The sequence below is a fragment of the Amblyomma mixtum genome, chromosome 4, assembly GCF_055824585.1.
Source record: "Amblyomma mixtum isolate Tamu chromosome 4, ASM5582458v1, whole genome shotgun sequence".
NCBI classification, from domain to species: domain Eukaryota; kingdom Metazoa; phylum Arthropoda; class Arachnida; order Ixodida; family Ixodidae; genus Amblyomma; species Amblyomma mixtum.
The window spans coordinates 10,466,607-10,487,843 of NC_143015.1; positions in this window are offsets into that span (position 1 = coordinate 10,466,607).

Genomic DNA, 21,237 nt, shown 5'->3' on the forward strand with positions numbered 1-21,237 from the left:
GTTGCTATATATATTGATTCTGCCCATGACTGAGATAGTTCCAGAGTTTTCAAAATGATTTTGAAATATTAACTTTGAAATATAAGCAGGAAGCGGTTACAGTTGTGTACCTGCTCCCGGACGGCAATGTTTAAAATTTTCTTTCCTTATTTGACATAATTCTTGACTGCATGCTTCTTAATAACCTCAGACTAATTTGGGGGAGGTGATTTTCCCGTTAACATTTCTCAACGTAATACTGCTCCAAATGACCTTATCACAAAGCTGCACAGCTCTGGTTTCACAAATGTAATTGAAAAATCAACTCGCGTCACGCCATCTAGTAAGTCCATAATTTATTTACTGATAGCAAACATAGAGACGGTCATTTCCGACGCTGGTACTATTACATCAGGTATTAGTGACCACTGTCCGGTCTTTATGATCTACAACTCAGAAACAAGAGCTAAAACAGAGGCTTCTTGTCCGATTGCATTTCAGTACATAACAGACCTGGTTTTCCAGTCATTCAATCACTAACCATCAACAGTTCGTGCATGCTAATGGACACTCCTCCCCCTTGCACCCCGTTGCTTCTGGTGTGCCACAAGGCACAGTACTCAGCCCTTTGCTTTTCTTAATCTACATTAATGACTTGCCTACTGTTATCACTTCTAACATGCGATTGTTTGCCGACGACTACGTAATCTATCGGCCTATCACTAACAGCAGCGATCCCGAAATATTGCAAGCAGACCTGGACTACATCGAATCTTGGTGCAGCAAATGGCTGATGTCTTTAAACACTAATAAAACATCGTTAATTACATTTCATCGCAGGCAGTCCTTCGTTTCACCAAATTACTATATCTCTGGCTCCGTAATTTCCGCTGTTGAATCTTATAAATACCTTGGTGTCACCATCTCTAATTCCCCGAACTGGGCGTCCCACATTTCTAACATTACTAAAGACGCCAACCGCGTGCTCGGTTTTTTACGCCGTAACCTGCGACTAGCACCTCCTTCTATAAAAAAGCTTACCTACATAACACTCGTCCGTCCCAAATTGGAGTACGCATGTGCAGTTTGGGACCCTCATCAGTCAAATCTTTCTCTCGCCCTCGAATCCATTCAAAATCGTGCAGCAAGATTCATTCATTCGAACTACTCCTATCATTCAAGTGTCACTAATATGAAGTTGCAATATAATCTTCCATCCCTCGATTCGCGTCGTAAAATAGCCAGACTATGCCTTCTTCACAAGTTTTACCACTCATCACTTGGGAGCTATGTCATCGTCCCTGCACATCGAGCCTCTCACCGCCTTAACCACGGCAAAGCAGTCTACCCGCCATCAGTACATACCACTGCGCATCTGAACGCTTTTTTCGTTCAGACAGCAAAGCACTGGAATAGCCTTCCTTCCGAAGCAGTTCACCACATTCATCCAGACCGCTTCAAGTCATTCATCGAAAGAATAACGTAAAGCCTGTAATAAGCCCACCCCTCATGTAATACCCCAACTGGGGCATTTAAGGTATAATAAATAAATAAATAAATAAATAAATAAATAAATAAATAAATAAATAAATAAATAAATGATTTCACCATTTATGTCTGGTCGTTCATACTCCTAATTAAAGGTGCTAGTAATCTGTCGACGTAAGTTGCGACTCAAGTTTTTTCACGCGGTTTATCATTGTTCTGTTGGCATTGAAAGAGCGGAGTATATACTGGCACCTAATTCTAATATATCTGGCCGCGTAGACCACAGTTTCGAAGTACGGGAGATTGCCTCAGAAACTGATGCATTCCGATTGTCTTTTCTTATTGCGAAAGCAATACTGCTAGCACTTTTCTGCCGTCGGTGGAGGTCATTCCTTCGCTCCGGCGCAGCTGCGGCGCACGACCACGTGACAGCGTGACGTCACGACCAGAGGAGAGCAGGGGCCCCAACTCGTCTCTTCGGCCGTAGTCGTTCCTTCGCTCGGCGCGGCGGCTACCACATGATGACCTCCTCGGCCCGCCGCGTGAGGGCGCTCGCTAGGAGAGGATACACGGGGCGCCGCAGGCGCGCTCCGCTTAATCATGTCTGAGGAGTTAATTGTACAAGGCGTCGCTGGAGCGATGTGCTGCGCGCAAACGCCGGCGCCGTGCCGAGGAGACAGATGAACAAAGGCAAGAGCAGTTGGCTAAGCAACGCGCCTGTGCCGCAGAATGGCGAGCCCGGAGGCGTTCTACAAGTTCAGTGACCGATAGTAGTTTCATGGACTCTCTGAATGCCGAAGAGAGCGTCTACGAGTAGTGCAGAGCGATATAATTACCACATAAGAAACCATTTTGTGTCCAGAGTAAATCCTTTAGTTGCACAAAAGGCGAAGCCATGCCAAACCACCAGCAGAGCCATGCGCAGCCAGGGAGCTATTGCTTTCGCAATCACTCAGGCTTAACCAGAGCTAAGCCACAGCTAATTTCTTTATTGCGAAAGCAATATTGCTAGCACTTTTCTGCCGTCGGCGGAGGTCGTTCCTTCGCTGTCATGTGGCACGACCACGTGACAGCGTGACGTCACGACCAGAGAAGAGCAGGGGCCCCAATTCGTCTCTTCAGCCGTAGTCGTTCCTTCACTCGGCGCGGCGGCTACCACGTGACGGCCTCCTCTGCCCGCCGCTTGAGAGTGCTCGCTAGGAGAGGATACACTCAAGAGGCAGTGCCCTACTTTTTGAAGCTAGGTAAGGGTGTCTTAGAACGCGCAGCTACAAAAAGAAATTTAACGAAGAAGATGACACATGTGCAGTGTGTGGTAGATCTGTGGAAACAATTGAACCCCTCATAATCAAATGTGACGGTATCCATCCGGATGTCGATGCAGGCACAGTCACTCTTTCTGAGGCCCTAGGGTTTAAAGATAACAATGGTCATGTATATAAATCTGCGGTGGAAGTTAGCAAAAAGCGATTGGAGGATTGGTGGCTGAAAAGCAGAGATGTGGCATAGGGTTGGAGTTGTAGGAAACCGTAGGTAAGATGATGGCGATTCTAATGAGAATTGCCAACACAGTAAACAAAAAAAATAAAAAAGAAAAGCTGAGCATGGTGGCAATTGTCACCACCCCGTTTGAAAGGGGGCGCTCCTATACATGCATCCATCCACACTGGGCGCCGCAGGCGCGCTCCGCTTGGTCATGTCTGAGGAGTTGTACAAGGCGTCGCTGGAGCGACGTGCTGCGCGCAAACGCCGGCGCTGTGCCGAGGAGACCGATGAAGAAAGAGAAAGGCAAGAGCGGTTGGCTAAGCAACGCGCCTATGCCGCAGAATGGTGAGCCCGGCGGCGTTCTACAAGTTCTCTTTCTTTCACTCGCAACAACAAGGCATCGCGCCGAACGGGTGGTGGCGTTCCTCCCTCCCTTCCTTTACGGTGCGGTTCGGGTGTCCACCGAGATGACAGAGAATTACTGCGCCATTTCCTTTCCTCAAAAAGCCGGTAGCCACGCGCGAGCTGTAGACGCGGCGCACTGCCTTCCTTCAGTTGGAGGCGCTGCGCTTTTGCTTTCGCAACCTACCAGGCTTAACCAAAGCTAAGCCCCCGCCAATATTTTCGCTCGGTTTGTGCAACCGTACACAACGCACGACACAACCATCTCTGGTTACCGCGTGCGAACGCCACCACGCTGACTACGCACTGTGGCGGAAGGCGCGCTTTTAAGGCGAAAGCCTTTAATGTCTCATCGTTGTAAGCAGCAGTTGTCGACAGAAATGTCACGCTTTTCAATTGGTCGAAACGGCCGTGACGTCACAGTGCGCGAATTTCAAACGGGGCCAATTGTACTTTGGCTAGTAACCATGCAACCAATTGAAGGGATCGTATAGTGATGCTCCAAGTAAGTGGGACTGAGCTTAGTTAATTCCTTAATTACCCAAATCGCCTAATTAACTTTTCTAGTCAGGCCATAGAAATAAATAAAACCGAGTAGGAAATTGGCCGAGCTCGGGAATCGAACCCCGGTCTTCGGCGTGCGAGACGAGCATGCTATCCACTCCGCCATGTCAGCTTTTTTTTTCTACAACATGGTATTTATTACAGTGATGTAATGTTCTATGTACATGAACTATATACAAGCCATTACGAAAACAGTGGTAATCAATACATATTCAAAAGACATACACTAGAAAAGGGGCAATGCAGAGCACATCACTAATAGTGAGTGCCACTCCGGTTCGTACTCAGTCTGGGCATACACGTCTCTTAGATGAACAACCATTCGACTGAAGTGATCCTTTGTAGACACAACAGGTTCACAGTGTCTGTCCATCATGCGGGTTTTCCAGAGGCTGTGCAGTCCAATCAGAAAGAACATGTCCAGGGGTTCATCAACAAATGGCAGCGCAGTGAGATAGCGAACAGAATGTGGAGTCAGATGAATTCTGTTTTTAAATGTGCGTTGCAGGATATCCCAGAAGAGTACTGCATCTTTGCAACTGATGAAACAATGCTCAATTGTTTCTGGTTCATCACAAAGGCGGCAATTAACGGTAGACACAAAAATGCCCTTTTTATCTAACCATGTTCTAACGGGCAACGTACCGGTGTGTAACTTAAAGAAAAAGGTCTTTGTACACGGCGAGACTGGCATCTTACGTACTCTTTTGAGTACGTCATGCCCCGGTAAACCAACATACAGAGAGCGGTACATGGGCGGAGGGAAGAGCATACTAATCAAATCCTTATACAACTTTTTCCTCGACACTAAAAAAAGGAACTCAGGAGAAAAACGAACAAGTAGGAAACGGACAGCCAAATACACCTCTTGCATTATGCCCCACAAACACGGACGGTCACAAACATTGGAAGACACAATGAGGTTGGGTAAAACATGAACTAAATTTGTTTGCAGGAATGAACGTACTATTGGGTGTGTAGTGTCACGGCAAAACATGAAACGTGACACTATCTGTCGGACATACAGGTGAACTAGACCAAGGCCGCCAGCGCTTACAGGCCGAAAAAGGTTATCACGCCTCATGGATTCAAAAGACGAATCCCACACAAAAGTAGCGAAAACCCTGTGAAAACGCTGGATAGGAAGTCTTGCGCAATGAATAATTTGCAGTACATAATATATTTTAGTGGCGAGAAACAGATTACAGGCGGTCGCCCTGCCAAAAATTGAGAGGCCATGGGGGACAAACGTTTGAGCATAGCGCTGAAGAGTTGACACGCGGTCTTTCCAATAATGTGCGCTATGCTTATAGGCACTCGGAGGGACGCCAAGGTACTTTGGTGGCCTGCATGTCCATGTTATACCAGCATATTCAGCAGGTGTCGAACCCCAGCTACCAAACCAGAGACCGCAACTCTTAGAGCGATTAATCCGACTTCCTGACACCGAACCAAAGTCCTCCGTTAAACGAATAACCTCATCGATGCTTGGCTTATCAGTACAAAAAACGCAAGGTCATCTGCATAAGCCAATACCTTCAGTTCGTGGCCCATTATTCGGAAACCATTGACAGCTCTACTGTTTATAACACTTATGCAAAGTGGCTCCAAGTATAATGCGAACAGGAGCGGAGACAGTGGGCACCCTTGTTTCACCGAAGACTGAATTGGGACTGGTTGCGAGAGACAGCCATTAACAATCAAGCGCGTGGTACAGGATTTGTAACAAAGGCGTATGCCAGTAGAAAGTATTGAACCGAGATTAACGTGATTTAAAAGTGCAAGTATTGATGTATTGAGTATTGATTGTATTGATGTATTATGTATTGATGTATGTATTGATGTATTGAAGTATTGATTTGAGACAAGTATTGATGTTGAATTTCTGCCTCAGTCATTTACGAAAAGTCATATTGTCTTTATACCAAAAACCGAGGATAAGGAAAAACTTCGATTTGTAGATGGCTACAGACCAATCACGCTTTCTAATGTAGATTATAAGATTTTTGCTAAAGTACTGTCAAATCGGCTGCAGCTCGCAATGTCTACTTTGATTGGGCCTCATCAAACATGTGACTTGCGGGGACGATCAATACAATCTAACCTACATGTAGCGCGTACGGTGTTGCAGTATTGCAGTGACGATGCAAATTGACCTGGCAATGCTGCAAATTGACCTGGCAAAGGCATGTGATCGAGTGTGTCATTCATTTCTTTTTGCACTTTTTTCCGCCATGTCAGCTCGATGGTTCGGCATGAACAAAGGCGCGTCTAGTGAATACGGTGTCTTTGCTCACTCCCATCCTCCTCTCTTCCCTTCCGGCGATGTTTAGGTGTCCACCGAGATATGAGAGACACATTTCCTTTCCTCAAAAACCAATTTACCGACGAGCGAGACGTAGAACCGAATGGGCAATGGCGTTCTATGGACTCCCTGGCAGCGTTGCAAGATGCTGTCGCGTTCCACTCTTAACATGATTTTAGTTTCGAAACCTGGGCGCCACCATGTTCGTTTTACTCGAGCGCCGCCTACCGTCGACGCCATCGTGGGCTGATAATTTGCAACCCGTGGGCTGCAGCCGAAGCAGCGTGCGACCTCTGAAAGTGTCATTCGCCCGTTTTATTCCTGCCAAGCCTAGAAATTTTGGGTGGGCGTTCGCCTCGTGTCCATCCTCGTGTGGCACAAGCTCCTGCAATAACCAGCTGGGAGCAAGCGACCATTCCTCGACACAGCGAACGATCAGCATCGGTGAGTGCCATGCTCGCAGTTCACGCGTGCTTTTTTTGTCGCCGGTTGCCTGTAGCGAACTTTGCGAGCGAACTTTGCGAGAAAACTTTTCGAGCGAACTTTGCGAGAAAACTTTGGCAGCGAACTTTGCTCTTTTGTCGCCGGTTGTAGGGCAAATGCGGCACGGTGTTGCACGTTAGAAAAACGAAAGCAAAATGTGTTGAAACACAAGATCGCGGAGAGCAATGAATTCTAGTTTTTCGTAGAGCGCAGTTTTTCATGAACGCTTTCGCTGCCTGCTGAGTGTGACAGTTTAGATGCTGAGCTTGCGACAGAGTACCCCGTTTACAAACTGAACATTTTGGAAACAGCGAGTACATGACCGAAACGAATCCACTTCTGATGATTAGAATGTTTGTTTGCGGAGATACGCATGATGAAATTGAAATTTGGCCCCTCCTGCCGCTTGCGTAGGGCTGTTCGTACTACGAGCGATACAAGCCAGTTGACTGAAAGCGATTCGCATTCTCACCTTCTCCGCTCCCGCCAGTACTCACTGGCGCACAAATACCAGAAAATGTGCGATTACACGATCTAATAGGTTTGTACGCTAATGGAACGCTATTACCACTTACTGACAGGCAGAATCGCCGCACCTGTATTGAGAATTCCAATCTCAATCGGGTCGGGGCACTGCTCAAGTCGCTGCGTTTGTTGTATCTTTGGCACGGTTATGCATAGTGTGGATTTTTTTTACAGTGCATTCGATGCGATTTCAGTCGAATAATTTATTACAATGCGTGGCATAGTTTACCGTCCTGTGCATGCCGTAATTTTTTCATCTTACGTTGCCGTGGCTGCATTTTTCCTCACTTTGCAGTTGCGTTCATGTCGCTGCTTCTATTCATGTCATGCTGTGCAAATTAAATTAGTATTTTTCCACTAATGACATGTTTATTTTTTTCAGGTGGCGATCCCCACACCCTCTCGATATTAACGATCATGTGGGGCGGCGAAACGAAGTTGTGGCCAAATTTGTGAAGTCCTCACATAGTGTACTGCTGAAATAAAAGAGCTCCGCCAAGGCCGTCCAAATACTTTATCTCTTAAAATTATGCAGAGATTATAGTTTGGTATCCCAGGCCCTGCGCTTCGTTCCGCGCCCGATATTAGGCACAGGCAATGGGTTTGTTTCTGTCTGCATTTCGTTCACAAAGTGCGCTAACGTTTAAGCTTTTTGTTGGCGCAAGTATTTGTTGTTCCACAACTACGCCCACTGCCAATGCAACTAGGGACCGGCGGAAAAGCGGTGAAGAAATGGACACCGCAGACGTGCTGAGACCTTCACATAACATGGTGCGCGTACATACTGGCAGCGTTTTTTTTTCTATTTTCGTCGACTATTTCCGCAACCGACAATCAAATAATGTCGTCTAGAAGACGTTGGTGTTCCATACAACATTGCTGCTTTTGTTGTACAGACGCAAACACGCGCTTGACCGGTAGCTAAGCAGCCCCGGACGTTGCTCCGCGCGCCGGATTATCAGCCCAGGGGAGGACGGCAACAGTGGGGTGTCGCGCAGCGCACGTGTTTGAGAGTATTTCTCCCTCTCCTGCCCGCTCCTCGTAAAATGGTGTTTAGAGGCGAAGCTTAACATCTGAACCACACATCAGTGACCACACTTTAGGTCAAAAAAGTGCCCCCCTGAATTTGGACGGGTGTTCACCGAGATATGTGAGACAGTTACTGCGTAATTTCCTTTCCTCAAATACAATTTTCATTTCCTTCATTACGGGCCCTCTTTGTCTTCTTTCACTCCCACTTCCTCTTTTCCTCTACGGTGCGGTTCAGGTGTCCACCGAGATGAGAGAAAATTACTGCGCCATTTCCTTTCCTCAAAAAGCGTTGCGTTCAAATAGCAAGGCACCGCGCCGAACGGGTGGTGGCGCTCCGTGCTCTTTGGCAGCGCTACAACACGCTGTCGCGTTCCACTCCTAAAGGCGAAGCTTAAGCGTCATTAATTAGCAGTTAATTAGTATTCAGGCATTAATCAGCAATTAACCATTAATTAATGATTCGTCATCACTTAGTAATTAGTACTCAATTATATGTGACGCCACCAGTGCCACAGAAGCAGCGAAAGTAGTTCGGAAAACGCTTTCGCCTCTACGCACTTTAGACAGTCAAAGTGCCCCCTGAATTTTTTGCCTATGGTAAGATGGCGGCGCGCGGCTTCAGCTCAGAGGCGCCCCCGTCCGCTCCAGCAGTTCTATTATAACCTCCTTGAGGAGAAGGGGAGGGGACTAGAGACCCTTGCCGAAATGATAACTTTGCTATCAACACCGGCAGACGGCGCAGCGTTCGCTTTGCGTGTCCCCAAGGGCACCGCTGCTTTCCTTCGCTTCCTCCGCCGCATTGCTGCTGGTGTTACTGCTGTACACTCGTGGAGCGGCCCTTCCTGTCTCCAAAATTGTTACCCCCTGTGCTGCAGCCGCCGCCATGGCCGCCCGACTGACGATGTCTGTTCGTTGCGAAGCGAATCCGCCGATCGCGTGAGGTGGGATTCTCCGCAGATGAGGAAGATAGGTTCGCCATCGTGCTCATCCCTTTATTTGGCTTCGTACGTTGATGATTTTTGCCTGCTCCGAGTAGACGACTTGCGAAATTTCTCTAGGTCAGCTCCGGATCCGCTTGAATTACTCCGCAGCAGGAGTCCTCAATGGGCTTCAGGTATGCCTGGACTGCTCGCTTCTTGCAGTCGATTGTGAGTTCTCCCACGGCGAGCACCTGCCTTGTATGCTCAGAATTCCGGATGCCTACGATTGTGATTTTTTGGTCCCAAGTAGGCCAAATGGATAGCTGATGCCTGGATTGAGGGATCCCCGTAGCCGCACTGAAGGCCTCCCGTATTTTGTTAGTTCCTTTGTAGGCAGCCATATAGATCGCATCCTTCGGCTCGATGAGGACTGCAGAGTCCTCCTTTCCTAGGTTTTTTTATCAAATCCTTCGAGAATTTGAAGACTAAGCGGATCGCGCGAGTTGCTAAGCCTAACAGTTAGGCCACGACTCAGCTGCCCGCCGCGGCTCTGCGGGCAAATTCTGCCGCAAACCATGACGACCCTGATGGGATACGACCCGGAGGGGATGCAGATTGTCACCATGCCGCAGGCGAAAACCCCAGTTTTCGACAAGGTTACGGAGGCGATTATCCAACGCAAGATAGAAGAGTGGGAACGCGCATCAGCCCGTGACAACCACTCGGCACGGCAGAAAGGTCGAACGCCAGATGGACGCGTCACCGCGGCAGGGGATACGCCGCTGCAGCAGACGCCCCGCACGCAAGTCAAGCGTTGGAAGCCTCCTCCGCAGCCGCGTCTGGACAAGCAAGATGCAGTGATCACAATCAAACCTAAAGGAACGCTGGATCTCAGCAAATTCAGGGGAAGCAACGCGGTCGGAAACGCCTTGCACATTGCTGCTGGCGTCGACAAGGGCTCAGCCGAGCTCAGCGTTTGGCCCATATGGGAACAGAACATCATCGTCGTCGGGGTGCGAGACGCCCAAATAATCAGAAAGATCCTGGCAATTCACGAAATTCAGCTTGGGGACAAGGCACAGGCAATGTACTCCTACCTCCGCCCCTCCGACGACACTTGCAAAGGAGTAATACAAGTGGACCCGAGGGTTTCCGACGAAGACATCACGAACGCGCTTCGCTCCCCGGACGCACCAGTGGGGAGCGTGAGAAAATTAGGTTCCTCCAACGTGGCGGCCATCACGTTTGAAGGAAGAAAGGTTCCGTTTCACGTCTTCTACTACGGTGAAGCGGTTCCAGTACGCCTATACAAGAAAACAACGCCAGCCTGCGCACTGTGCGGGAAACTTGGACACCGGGCGGATGTTTGCCCTTGCCCTTCGAAGTCAAGATGTCCGCAGTGCGGTCAGCAAGATGTTCCAGAATCCCACGACTGCCAACCCAAGTGCACGGTCTGCGAAGGTCCACATCCCATGGGGTCCAATCAGTGCAAGTACAAGTACCGAACATCACAAAAAACCAAGCCAAAGACAGGAGAAGTCAACCACCGGTCAAGATCTAGGTTTCGCAACCGGTCCGGCAGCAGAGGCCCAACGAGCAGCAGGGACCGACTGACCCACCAGGCCCAGTCCTCCAGCAACAACTCAGCACCCCCAGGCTCACGCTCTTCAAGCAATGGACCTGGGACTACTGATAAGGTGTCGCACAACAACGGTAGTCGTCCAGCCGAGAAGACAACAGGACCCCATAACAAGGAGCAACGCAACGGCAGCAAGGTGAGCTGGGCAGATGTAGCTGCCTCCTCCCCCGAAGCGTTGGCTTACAAACGACTTAAAGCATAGATTGAACAACTAAAATCAGAAAATAGCACATTGAAACAGCAGTTAAGCATCGCAGTCAATCCAAACAACACATTACCTCCATCGACGCAACAGGCATGTCTGATGGAAGAAGATAAGGCAGAGCTAACCCCTCCGTCTCCACACCAGTTAGATACTAGCACCCCCGAGAGGCAAGCAACTACACCAGACGCACCACACCAGGCACCAACTCCGCAGGCACCACCACCACAGGCACTAAAGCCGCAATATACAGAGCACCCCCAAACCCAGGAACGCATCACTCGCTTGGAAAGAACAATTCAAGACCTCATTGAAAATAAATTACAAGTTATGATCGAGACGACAATCAAAAGCATGTTCGAATCAGTTATTAAACCCATGATGGAAAACCTCGAACCAGTTCTAATAAAGATGCAAGCGCAAGAGATTAGAATTGACCGCAAACTTCAGGAATTATCAGATGTTTCTCACAACAAGGGCCCAAAGCTACACGGTAAAATGGGAACTCGTCGCCTGCTAAGCACTGAGATAGATCTACAACCTGAGTGCGCACCACATGATGAGACCCACGATTCTAGTGTTCAGCATGGCTCCACAACGCAGACATAAACTTACCATCCTACAGTAGGACTGCAGGGGACTAAAACGGAAGAGGGAAACATTACAGCAATACATAGACTCTCATCCCGATACGCCGCAAATAATAGCCCTGCAAGAAGTGAATATGGAGGCTAAGATCAGAGGATACTCTACACATCAAACAAATCCCTCGACATGCATCTTGGTCCACAAATCATGCACGGCAATCACTGTAGACCTTAATCTAGACAGTGACATTGAATATACCTTCATAAAAATTCTGCCACAGCACAGAAACAGCAAGGGCACCTATATACTCAATATATATAGTCGCCCCAAACAGCACCGCGTAGCCTTCGACGTGATCTTTCTTAAAGCCCTAAGAGAAGCCCAAAAAGCTCCCCTAGCTATAGTTGGCGACTTTAATGCTTCTAGCCCCCTGTGGGGATACCCCAAGGAAGACACGAAAGGCAGAAAACTAGCATCCGCCATCGCTGACATGGCCCTGACCCTACTCACGGACCCGCAGCACCCGACGCGAGTCGGCACCAGCGTAACGCGGGATACTTCTCCCGACCTCACGCTCGTCCGCAATGCCCGCAACTATGAGTGGCTCAATACAGGAGAGACCCTAGGCAGCGATCACTACGTGCTGCAGACCATCTTCGAAAGCAACAAGCACAGCAAACCACGAGGGCAAGCCAGAATTACAGACTGGGAAGGAAGGACAGGAAGGACACCAAACTAACCACATCCGAAAAAATAACCAGCTACGAAGATTGGGCGGCTTCCATTCTGGACCTTAAAGAAAAGCTCACAAAGTCTCTCGCCACCACGGAGGACCACCCAGCTGTTGACAACCACCTCCTACACCTTTGGGAAGCAAGACGTAGTCTTATAAAACGGTGGAAAAAACAGACACAATCGGAAATTAAGACTTCGAATACCCAAGCTTACTATTCAAGCAGACCAATACGCATGGGACCTCGCTCGCACCAATTGGCTAACGAAGTGCGAATCCCTCAAAGGCCGCCTAGACACCAAGGCTACATGGAACCTCCTGCGATGCCTAATTGACCCTCCGAAAGCGAAGAGTGAACAACACAGAAATTTGCATCGAGCCTTACACAGCTTTCAAGGCACGGATCAAGAACTCGTGGATGAACTGACGCGTCGCTATATCTGCACCGCGAGAGACCCACAACCCTACAATAAAGAGTACCGTGGGGAACCGAACGAAGACCTAGACAGAGATTTCACTTCAGAGGAAATCATTGCAGCACTAGCAGATATGCGCCGAGGCACAGCCCCGGGACAAGACAAAATTACTGTCGGACTTCTGGCCAACCTCGGCACGGAGGCTCTGCAGCAACTCACGGATTACATAAATGAATGTTGGCGTACCGGCACCATTCCACAAGCATGGAAAACAGCCAATGTACACTTTATTCCCAAACCCGGCAAGAAAATCAGCATCGAAAACCTGCGCCCCATATCCCTCACGTCGTGCGCAGGCAAACTCATGGAAAAGGCAGTCCACACGCGTTTCTCTAATTATCTTGAGGACAATGAGCTACTGCCACACACTATGTTTGGATTCCGGGCACACTTGTCCACCCATGATGTGCTTCTGCAAATCAAACGCGAAGTCATTGATCCCGCACGCACAAACAGTAACCGAGCGCTCTAGCACTTGACCTCAAGGGAGCGTTTGACAATGTCAAACACTACACAATCCTCAACAACCTCCACAGCATGAACTGTGGACAGCGAGTCTACTCGTACATCTGCGATTTTGTTACGGACAGAACCGTCAACATCAGCACCGGCACAAAACACTCAACGCAAGTGAAGATGGGCACGAGAGGCACTCCGCAAGGGGCAGTACTATCACCACTTCTCTTCAACAATGCACTCATAAATCTCCCACCTCTTCTCAATCAGGTACAGGGCATACGCCACGCCCTGTACGCTGATGATATCACCATCTGGACAACCACGGGAAGTATGGGAATGATTGAAGAACAACTACAAACAGCGGCGACAACAGTTCAAAATTATGCCCGGGCGTGTGGACTAACGTGCTCACCCGAAAAATTCGAACTCATAGTCTTCCGTCAACGCAAGAATCAAGACACCATCAATATCCGCGTAGACAACTCACCCATCAAGGAAGTTCAGACCCTGAAGATACTGGGTCTGTACATAGATAGCAACGGCAACAACCTTCTTGCCCTCCAGAAACTGCGGCTCGTGAGCGAGCAAGTCGCCAGGATGATCGCCAGGATAACGACGCGCAAATCAGGGATGCGAGAAGACGATACTCTGCGACTGGTGAAGGCTTTCGTTGTAAGCCGCGTCGTCTACGTAGCGCCCTACCTCCGCCTTAAGAAGAGTGACATAAAAAACCTCGACATCATAATCAGAACTGCCTACAAGAAGGCCCTGGGAATCCCTCTTGCGACATCGACGGACAGGCTCTTGCGACTGGGTGTGCACAACACGATCGATGAGCTGATAGAGGCACACCTTACGGCGCAGGTGGTACGGCTCTCCACAACTCGAACTGGCCGACAAGTCCTGAGTGATTTAAACATCAATTGCCCCCGACAGCTAGACACCAAAACCGACATCCCAGCCTCATGGAGAGGACAACTCAAGGCAGCTCCACTAGCCAGGAATATGCACCCTGATTTTTACCAGTCAAGACGACAAGCACGAGCCGAAGCCATGAAAAGACACTACGGCGGGCGCGAGGGCGTGTTCTATGTCGATGCTGCGGGTCCCGAGCAGGGAATGACTGCCGTCGCGGTAGTGCACCAAAATACAACAGTCGACGGACTAGTACTAGCTAGCCAGGACATACTGGCTGCGGAAGAAGTGGCGATTGCTCTAGCTGCAACACACACTAGCTCGATATTCATTCTCACAGATTCACAGACAGCGTATCGCAATTACCTCAGGGGCAGGGTCGCACCGCTAGCAACTGAAATCCTGCAAGATAGCTACATCCGTGGCCACCAACCCACACACAAACACTTAATATGCGTACCAGGTCACCAGGGCATCCCAGGGAACGAGAGCGCACATGCCTCAGCCCGAGTATTTCTCCCCCGGGCACCCAGTGCGGATGCCGTGGAACCTCCTACCCCACTACTAACTTACAATGAAATACTTCAGCACTTAAGATTATCCCGTCGGGTCTACCCTCCGCCGCCTAAGACACTAGATAAAGGGTAGGAACAACACCTCCGAAAGCTACAGACCAACACTTACAACAACCCACCAAGACTACATGCCATAGACCCGGAGTCATTTGACTCACAATGCAAATTCTGCAAGGAGAAGGCGGACCTGTACCATATGGTATGGGCCTGCCGACGAAATCAGGCGATCACTGTTAATAACCAGCCAACGCAGGAGGGGTGGGAGGCAGCTCTGTCCAGCTCGGACGAAAAGAGTCAAAAGCAACTCATCGAAAGAGCCCGGACAGCAGCCTACGCCAATGGGGTTCCGGACTGAGAGCTCCAACCACCGCTACAACCTCCTAAACCATTTCATTAAAATATTTTCACCACCACCACCTCCTTTCCTACATTTGGCATATACGCCCGTTTCCAGTTTGCGCGGAGCGGCGTCTTCAGGCGCAGGTGCGATGGCGCGACGCCATACTTGCCGACGTCCCCGCTGACGCCGCCACGACGCAGCTGCTCCTGAATCGATTCACATTTTCTTGCGTGCGTTCTGCCTTTTTCCGGATCACACACACCGTTAATTGATCAAAAACTGGTTAGCTTGTTCCTGGAGCTTTAATTTGAACGAACTGCACGGATTCGGCGTCGAATCCTTTCGCGGTAGCCATATGCGTCGTTCTTGGGGCGGGAGCCCACCACCTACGTGGCCAGGCGGTTAGTCTTTCTCGGGGAAAAAAATTGTACATCACGCTAGATGCAACAGGCCAATTTTGCAATTCCGAAAAATCGCTTGTTTGGATCGCTGCAGAAAGAAAATTTTGGAACCTCACTGTTTTTCTAGTAATCGTAGGCGAACATTCCTGTTGTGAGGAATGCAAAAATATTTTGGCTCCTGCATTCGTGCAGCAAAAAGATTGCAAGCATTGCTGAAAAACTAAGGCATTCCAAAAACGGAAGTTTTTAGGACAACACTGGGACAAGGAGGAGTGAGCATCAGTGGCTGAAATTTTTTCTCAGTGTGATCCATTCCTTTTACTATCGCTAGACAGAATTTCTACTTCTAGAACGGGCAGATAATTTCCAATTAGGTGCTGAATCATCTAAATTCAAAAAACGGCGAACTTTGACGGACGTTAAAAAAACAATTTCTGCGATTTTTATAAAATGTGACTGGAACACCTTGAGTACCTCGTAATTCTAGATTCAGAAAAAAAATATTCTACGGTGTCGTTTCGCTGCTCTTTTTAAATATACTTTCAATATCGTGCTTGCTGTGTGTATCTGTATGTACGGGCCTATACGTTGGCGCTTTAGAAATAAACCGAAAGAACCGACCCAAGTTGACACTGAACAATTTCTTCAAGAAAGAAATTGCTGAAGATTTAACTCTTCTAAACCTAGTGATACAAAGCCAAAGCGAGCGGTATCCGAGTGGTCGTCGGATGTCGCTTGTTCACGACGATGCAGGGTCCTCTGCGTAACGTTCCGAGATGGCCCAGCTTCGTTCGGATCCGTGGCGAAGCGCCCAATGAATCGAGCTGTGTGTGTTTTGTGAAGGCACAACGTAAAGTAAAATATATTTCAGGAAATTATTTGCCAATTCCGAACATACGATTTCAAGCCCTCGTATCAAGCGGGAAAAATCAATTTGATATCCGAGTGTCAAGAACTTTAATCCGGTCTACATGTCTGTGTTAAGGTGTGACGAATATCCCCCTCAGCAGAGGCAACAGTTGTCTATCGTGCACACACAGTACAGGCCGTTTCCTGGCGCGCAGTAAAGACAAGCCGACATTCCAGAGGGACGGTTCAAACGCATGGCTCAGTGCTTCCATGCGCCGAAACATCACGATGCCTTTTAGCTGTGCAAACAAACTGGCACGAATTCCACCCTTGTTATTACTGGTACGTGAGTTTTTCACAGGCAGGCGCTTGTGCTGGCATCATATCAGCGAACGCTCCATCTTTGGAAGCTATCTGGAGCAAGGGAACGGTAGAGCGCTTCGAGTTATTTTCTAGGAATTAGTGTTTTCCTCCAGTCATTTGTGCATCTGTTTGAAAAGGCCTTTTGTTCCCGACCTTCGGAAATGGATTATTTTATGGCGCCCTCGGTCCTTCTCTCCTTTTTGTTATAACTCCTCCTTTCTCTTCGGTCTGATATTTGCACTGATTCGTCTGGCCCTTGCCGGCAAGGTAAAATGTCTAAAATTTTCGAAAAAGGGTTTGTAGTAGTAGTAGTAGTAGTAGTAGTAGTAGTAGTAGTAGTAGTAGTAGTAGACCTTTATTCGGCCATAATTTACAGGCCGAGCATGTCGACCGCCTGGGCGACCAGAAGTCGCTGTTCTTCCTCCCCTTCAGCGCCAAGCCAGTCGAGCCAGGTGGTGATGTGTAAAGAAGGTGGGGGGTAGTAACCCGACTGCTGAGCAGCCGGGCAATAGAAGAGGCAATGGGCCAGGTCCGCATAGATACAGGGGCAGTTGGGACAGGAAGGGTCCGATCGATAGCGATAGAGAAAGAGGCGGGACGGGGTGATAACTGCATTCATTTGGATTTGGCGAAGAAGGCGAGCCTTCGGCACCGTAAGCGATGGATGAGGGGGAGGGGGAGGGCTTGCAGGGTTTGTTTTCTAGGTTTTGGTTTCGGTTTTTCTACATTTGTTCTTACAAAAAGCATCATTTTTTCTTCATTGCATGGAAAAAGTGCCGACAAGACAAATCTAAGCATGCTTACGTCACTAAACACACTGCCACCATACCCTTACATGACCCCACCTTCCGAAACATCACAAAAATTGGCTGCGGTTTAAAGACGCGACAGCTACGGCCGGCCGAGTGGAACTGGCTGAGTCAAATTGCAAAGCCAGCCTTTCGCCACTCCGTTTCGCTGGGCGTTCCCTCTTCATCTTCGTCCCTGGACGAGGATTCACAGTTACTGCGTATTTTCCTTTCCTCAAATTCATTTTCTTCATTACGGCCCCTCTTTCTCAAACCGGTTGAAGAAGCAGATGTAACGGCAGCCTTCCACGAACTAAACAATAGCACATCCATTGACATTGATGGCCTCCAGATAAAGCCTATACGGTATATTTTTGACCTTATTTTACAATACATCACGCATATCTTAAACCTTTGTGTCAGTACCGCTGTATTTCCCCATAAAATGCAGATTTAATGTGTAACAGATATCGTTAAAAAGGGCGATAAAAACCAGCTCGGAAATTACAGGCCAATATCTATCTTACCCGTGTTTTCTAAGCTACTAGATAAAGTAATACGCAGAAACTTGAGCGTTGTGGCTTCCGCGGCCATGCACTATCGCTTGTGCAGTCATACCTCATGGATCGCAAACAGGCAGTAGCAATAAATGGTCTCCTCTCAGATATGCAATCTGTAGGCTGTGGCGTTCCACAAGGTAGCATTTTGGGTCCATTTCTGTTTAATCTTTACATCAATGACATTGTACATGCAACTCGATTCGTTAAATTTATCATCAGTGTGATGACACCAGTATTTTTCTTGCCGGAGATAATGCAGCTGAACTCATAGATACCGCAAACAATGCACTGAAGCAAATAGAAAGCTGGAGTAACAGAAATGCGTTGCGGATTAACACAGGATAGACTAAAGTCGTTGTTTTCAGAGGTAGAAACAAGAAGGTCTGTCTCACCAAGAATATATTCCTTCAGTCCGTACCCTTAGATGTTGTGCCTTCATTTAAAACATTAGGTATAATATTTAATGAAAGAATGTCATAGGATGATCATGTTCGCTTTGTAGTAAATAAATGTTAACGTATTATTGGTCTTCTTTACAAGAACCGTGAGATACTGCTGCGAAATGTAATGCTAATGCTATATAATTCATTGATACTGTAACGTGGCGGCCAGCCGAAGAATGAGGCGTGGTGAACCATGAAGGAGAGATGATTTAATGGCCGCTGGCCTAGCGCGAGCGCTCTGTCCCGCGCCACTGTCAGCTTCGTCTTCGTCACACTACCCGGGGCCTCCGAGCGATCGTCCCGATCGGTGACGAACAGACGGCGAAGTGGCGATGTTCTTGAGTAAAGGATCGAAAAATATGTAGAAGATGGTGCAGTGCTGGCCGCCACGATGAGAAAGATGAGAGAATGAGTCCCGGTCCACGAAGCATCCGGGCCGGAGGGTGCCAGGAGCTGACGGCCGAGGTCCGTGGACGCACCGGACGGCAGGGGCAGGGGGGGCGGTGTCTTCACGTGTGGGTCTTGGGTCGGTCGGGTCTCGGGTCGGTCTGGTCTCGGGTCGGTCGGGTCTTGGGTCGGTGGGGTCTCGTGTCGGTGGGGTCTCGGGTCGGTGGGGTCTTGTGTCGTCGTGTCTTGTGATCCGGGCGGGGGACGGGGCTGGGGTGAGCGGCGAGGTCGGTTCAGGTCCGGCGGACTGGGGCACGGCCGGGCGGCGTGGACCAGGCACTCACGGCCGACGTCCACGGCGGGCGCAGGACACCGAAGCTCCGGGACCAGGATGGCGATGAAGGGACCCCAGCACCTCCACCAAATGTAACGTGGCGGCCAGCCGAAGAATGAGGCGTGGTGAACCATGAAGGAGAGATGATTTAATGGCCGCTGGCCTAGCGCGAGCGCTCTGTCCCGCGCCACTGTCAGCTTCGTCTTCGTCACAATACAATCTCATTTCAGCTATTGCCATTTAACCTGGGGTGCAACAACAGCAGGCAATCTTCAGAAACTACACTTGTTACAGAAAAAAATTTTATGAATTGTTGAAAATGTTTCGCATACCTACCATACGGCCGCACTTTTCTTAAAGTATAACTTACTTCCAATTACTAAGCTTTGGTTTGGTTTGGTTTATGGGGTTTAACGTCCCAAAGCGGCTAAGGCTGTGAGAGACGCCGTAGTGGAGGGCTCCGGAAATTTCGACCACCTGGGGTTCTTTAACGTGCACTGACATCGCACAGTACACGGGCCTCGAATTTCTCCTCCAAAGAAATTCAGCCGCCGCGGCCGGGATCGAACCCGCAATTACTAAGCTTTATGACTATCGTCTGAGCAAGTGTGTGAAAAACGAGGTGTTGAACAATATATCTTTTCTGTCCAAATTAGCTGGTTTAGAAAAACGAGATGCAATGTACAGCACAAGAAATATAGCGCAATGGAACGTAAAAACATACAGAACTTTCTATGGTAATCAAACATTAGAAAATAAACTACCGCGACTTCTTAACAAACTAGCACAAAACGATATTGATCTCCAAAATACAAGCCACAAACTGTTCGAGTATTTTTTACACTACACCTAACCTTTTTTTTCTGTGATTTGTTTACCTAATTCTTCTTTCTTTCACCATCATTGTAAGTTTTCTTTCCAGCCAGGACAATGCTGTTGATTTTATGCTGACTACTCTAACCTGATAACAGCTCTGCTATATGTATTTTTTTCCTTTGTTATCTGTATTTCCTGTATTTTCTTTTTTTTTGCGTGTGTGTAAAAAAAACCAAACCACTGCATTGCTGTCAAAGTGGGGGCCCGTGGCCTTGTCAAGCTGTCAAACGGCAGCTTTTACTACGGGTCCCCGCCATCATCTGTACCATGGTGGCAAAATAAAATTTGAATTTGAATTTCTTCTTTCTCTCCCACTTCCTCCCTGCCATACGCAACTTCTCGCGCGGTAGAATATCCCTAACTGCTAGAAACATCCTCAAAAATATTACACTGCAACGAGAAATAGAACTGGTATGGACTCCTGCCCATTCAGGGAACCCAGGGAACGAAGCAGCCCACCAACACGCTCGAGGTTTTGTCGGCCGAGCGGTGGGCTCTCGTCCAGGGGGATCCGAGATGGAGGCAGTGATTTCGTACCACGACATTGCCCAATTCTACAAACTCTCTAGAAGAATCTATCCTCCCCCGCACAAGTCACTCTCCAAACACCAAGAGGTGGCTTGGAGAAGACTTCAAACCCATTCTTACCCGAACCCGTACATTTACGCCCACACCTACCCCGATCTCATAGACCCCACCTGCAAATACTGCGGTAGCACTGCCACCCTCGATCATATGCTATGGGACTGCCCGGAGGATCCTCCTCCGGAAGCTCTTATAGAAGCTCCCTCACCAGACGCCTGGGAAGAAGTGCTGCGCAGCTCGGACCCCGCCGTCCAGGCAGGAGCCATCGAGCGCGCCGAAGAGGTCGCCGCCAGCTATCAGCTAACGGCCACCTGGCCCTTCTGCTAAGCGTCCAGGAACCCTTCTTTTCCCGACAATAAAGTTTTCTCTCTCTCTCTCTCTCTCTTTCTTCCTCTACAAACGGATGACGAGTGTACACCAAGATATGCGAGACTTTTACTGCGTAATTTTCTTTTCTTAAATACAGTTTTCCTTTTCTTCATTACGGTCCCTCTTTCTCTTTCTTCTTTCACTTCCACTTCCTCCCTTCCTGTACGGTGCG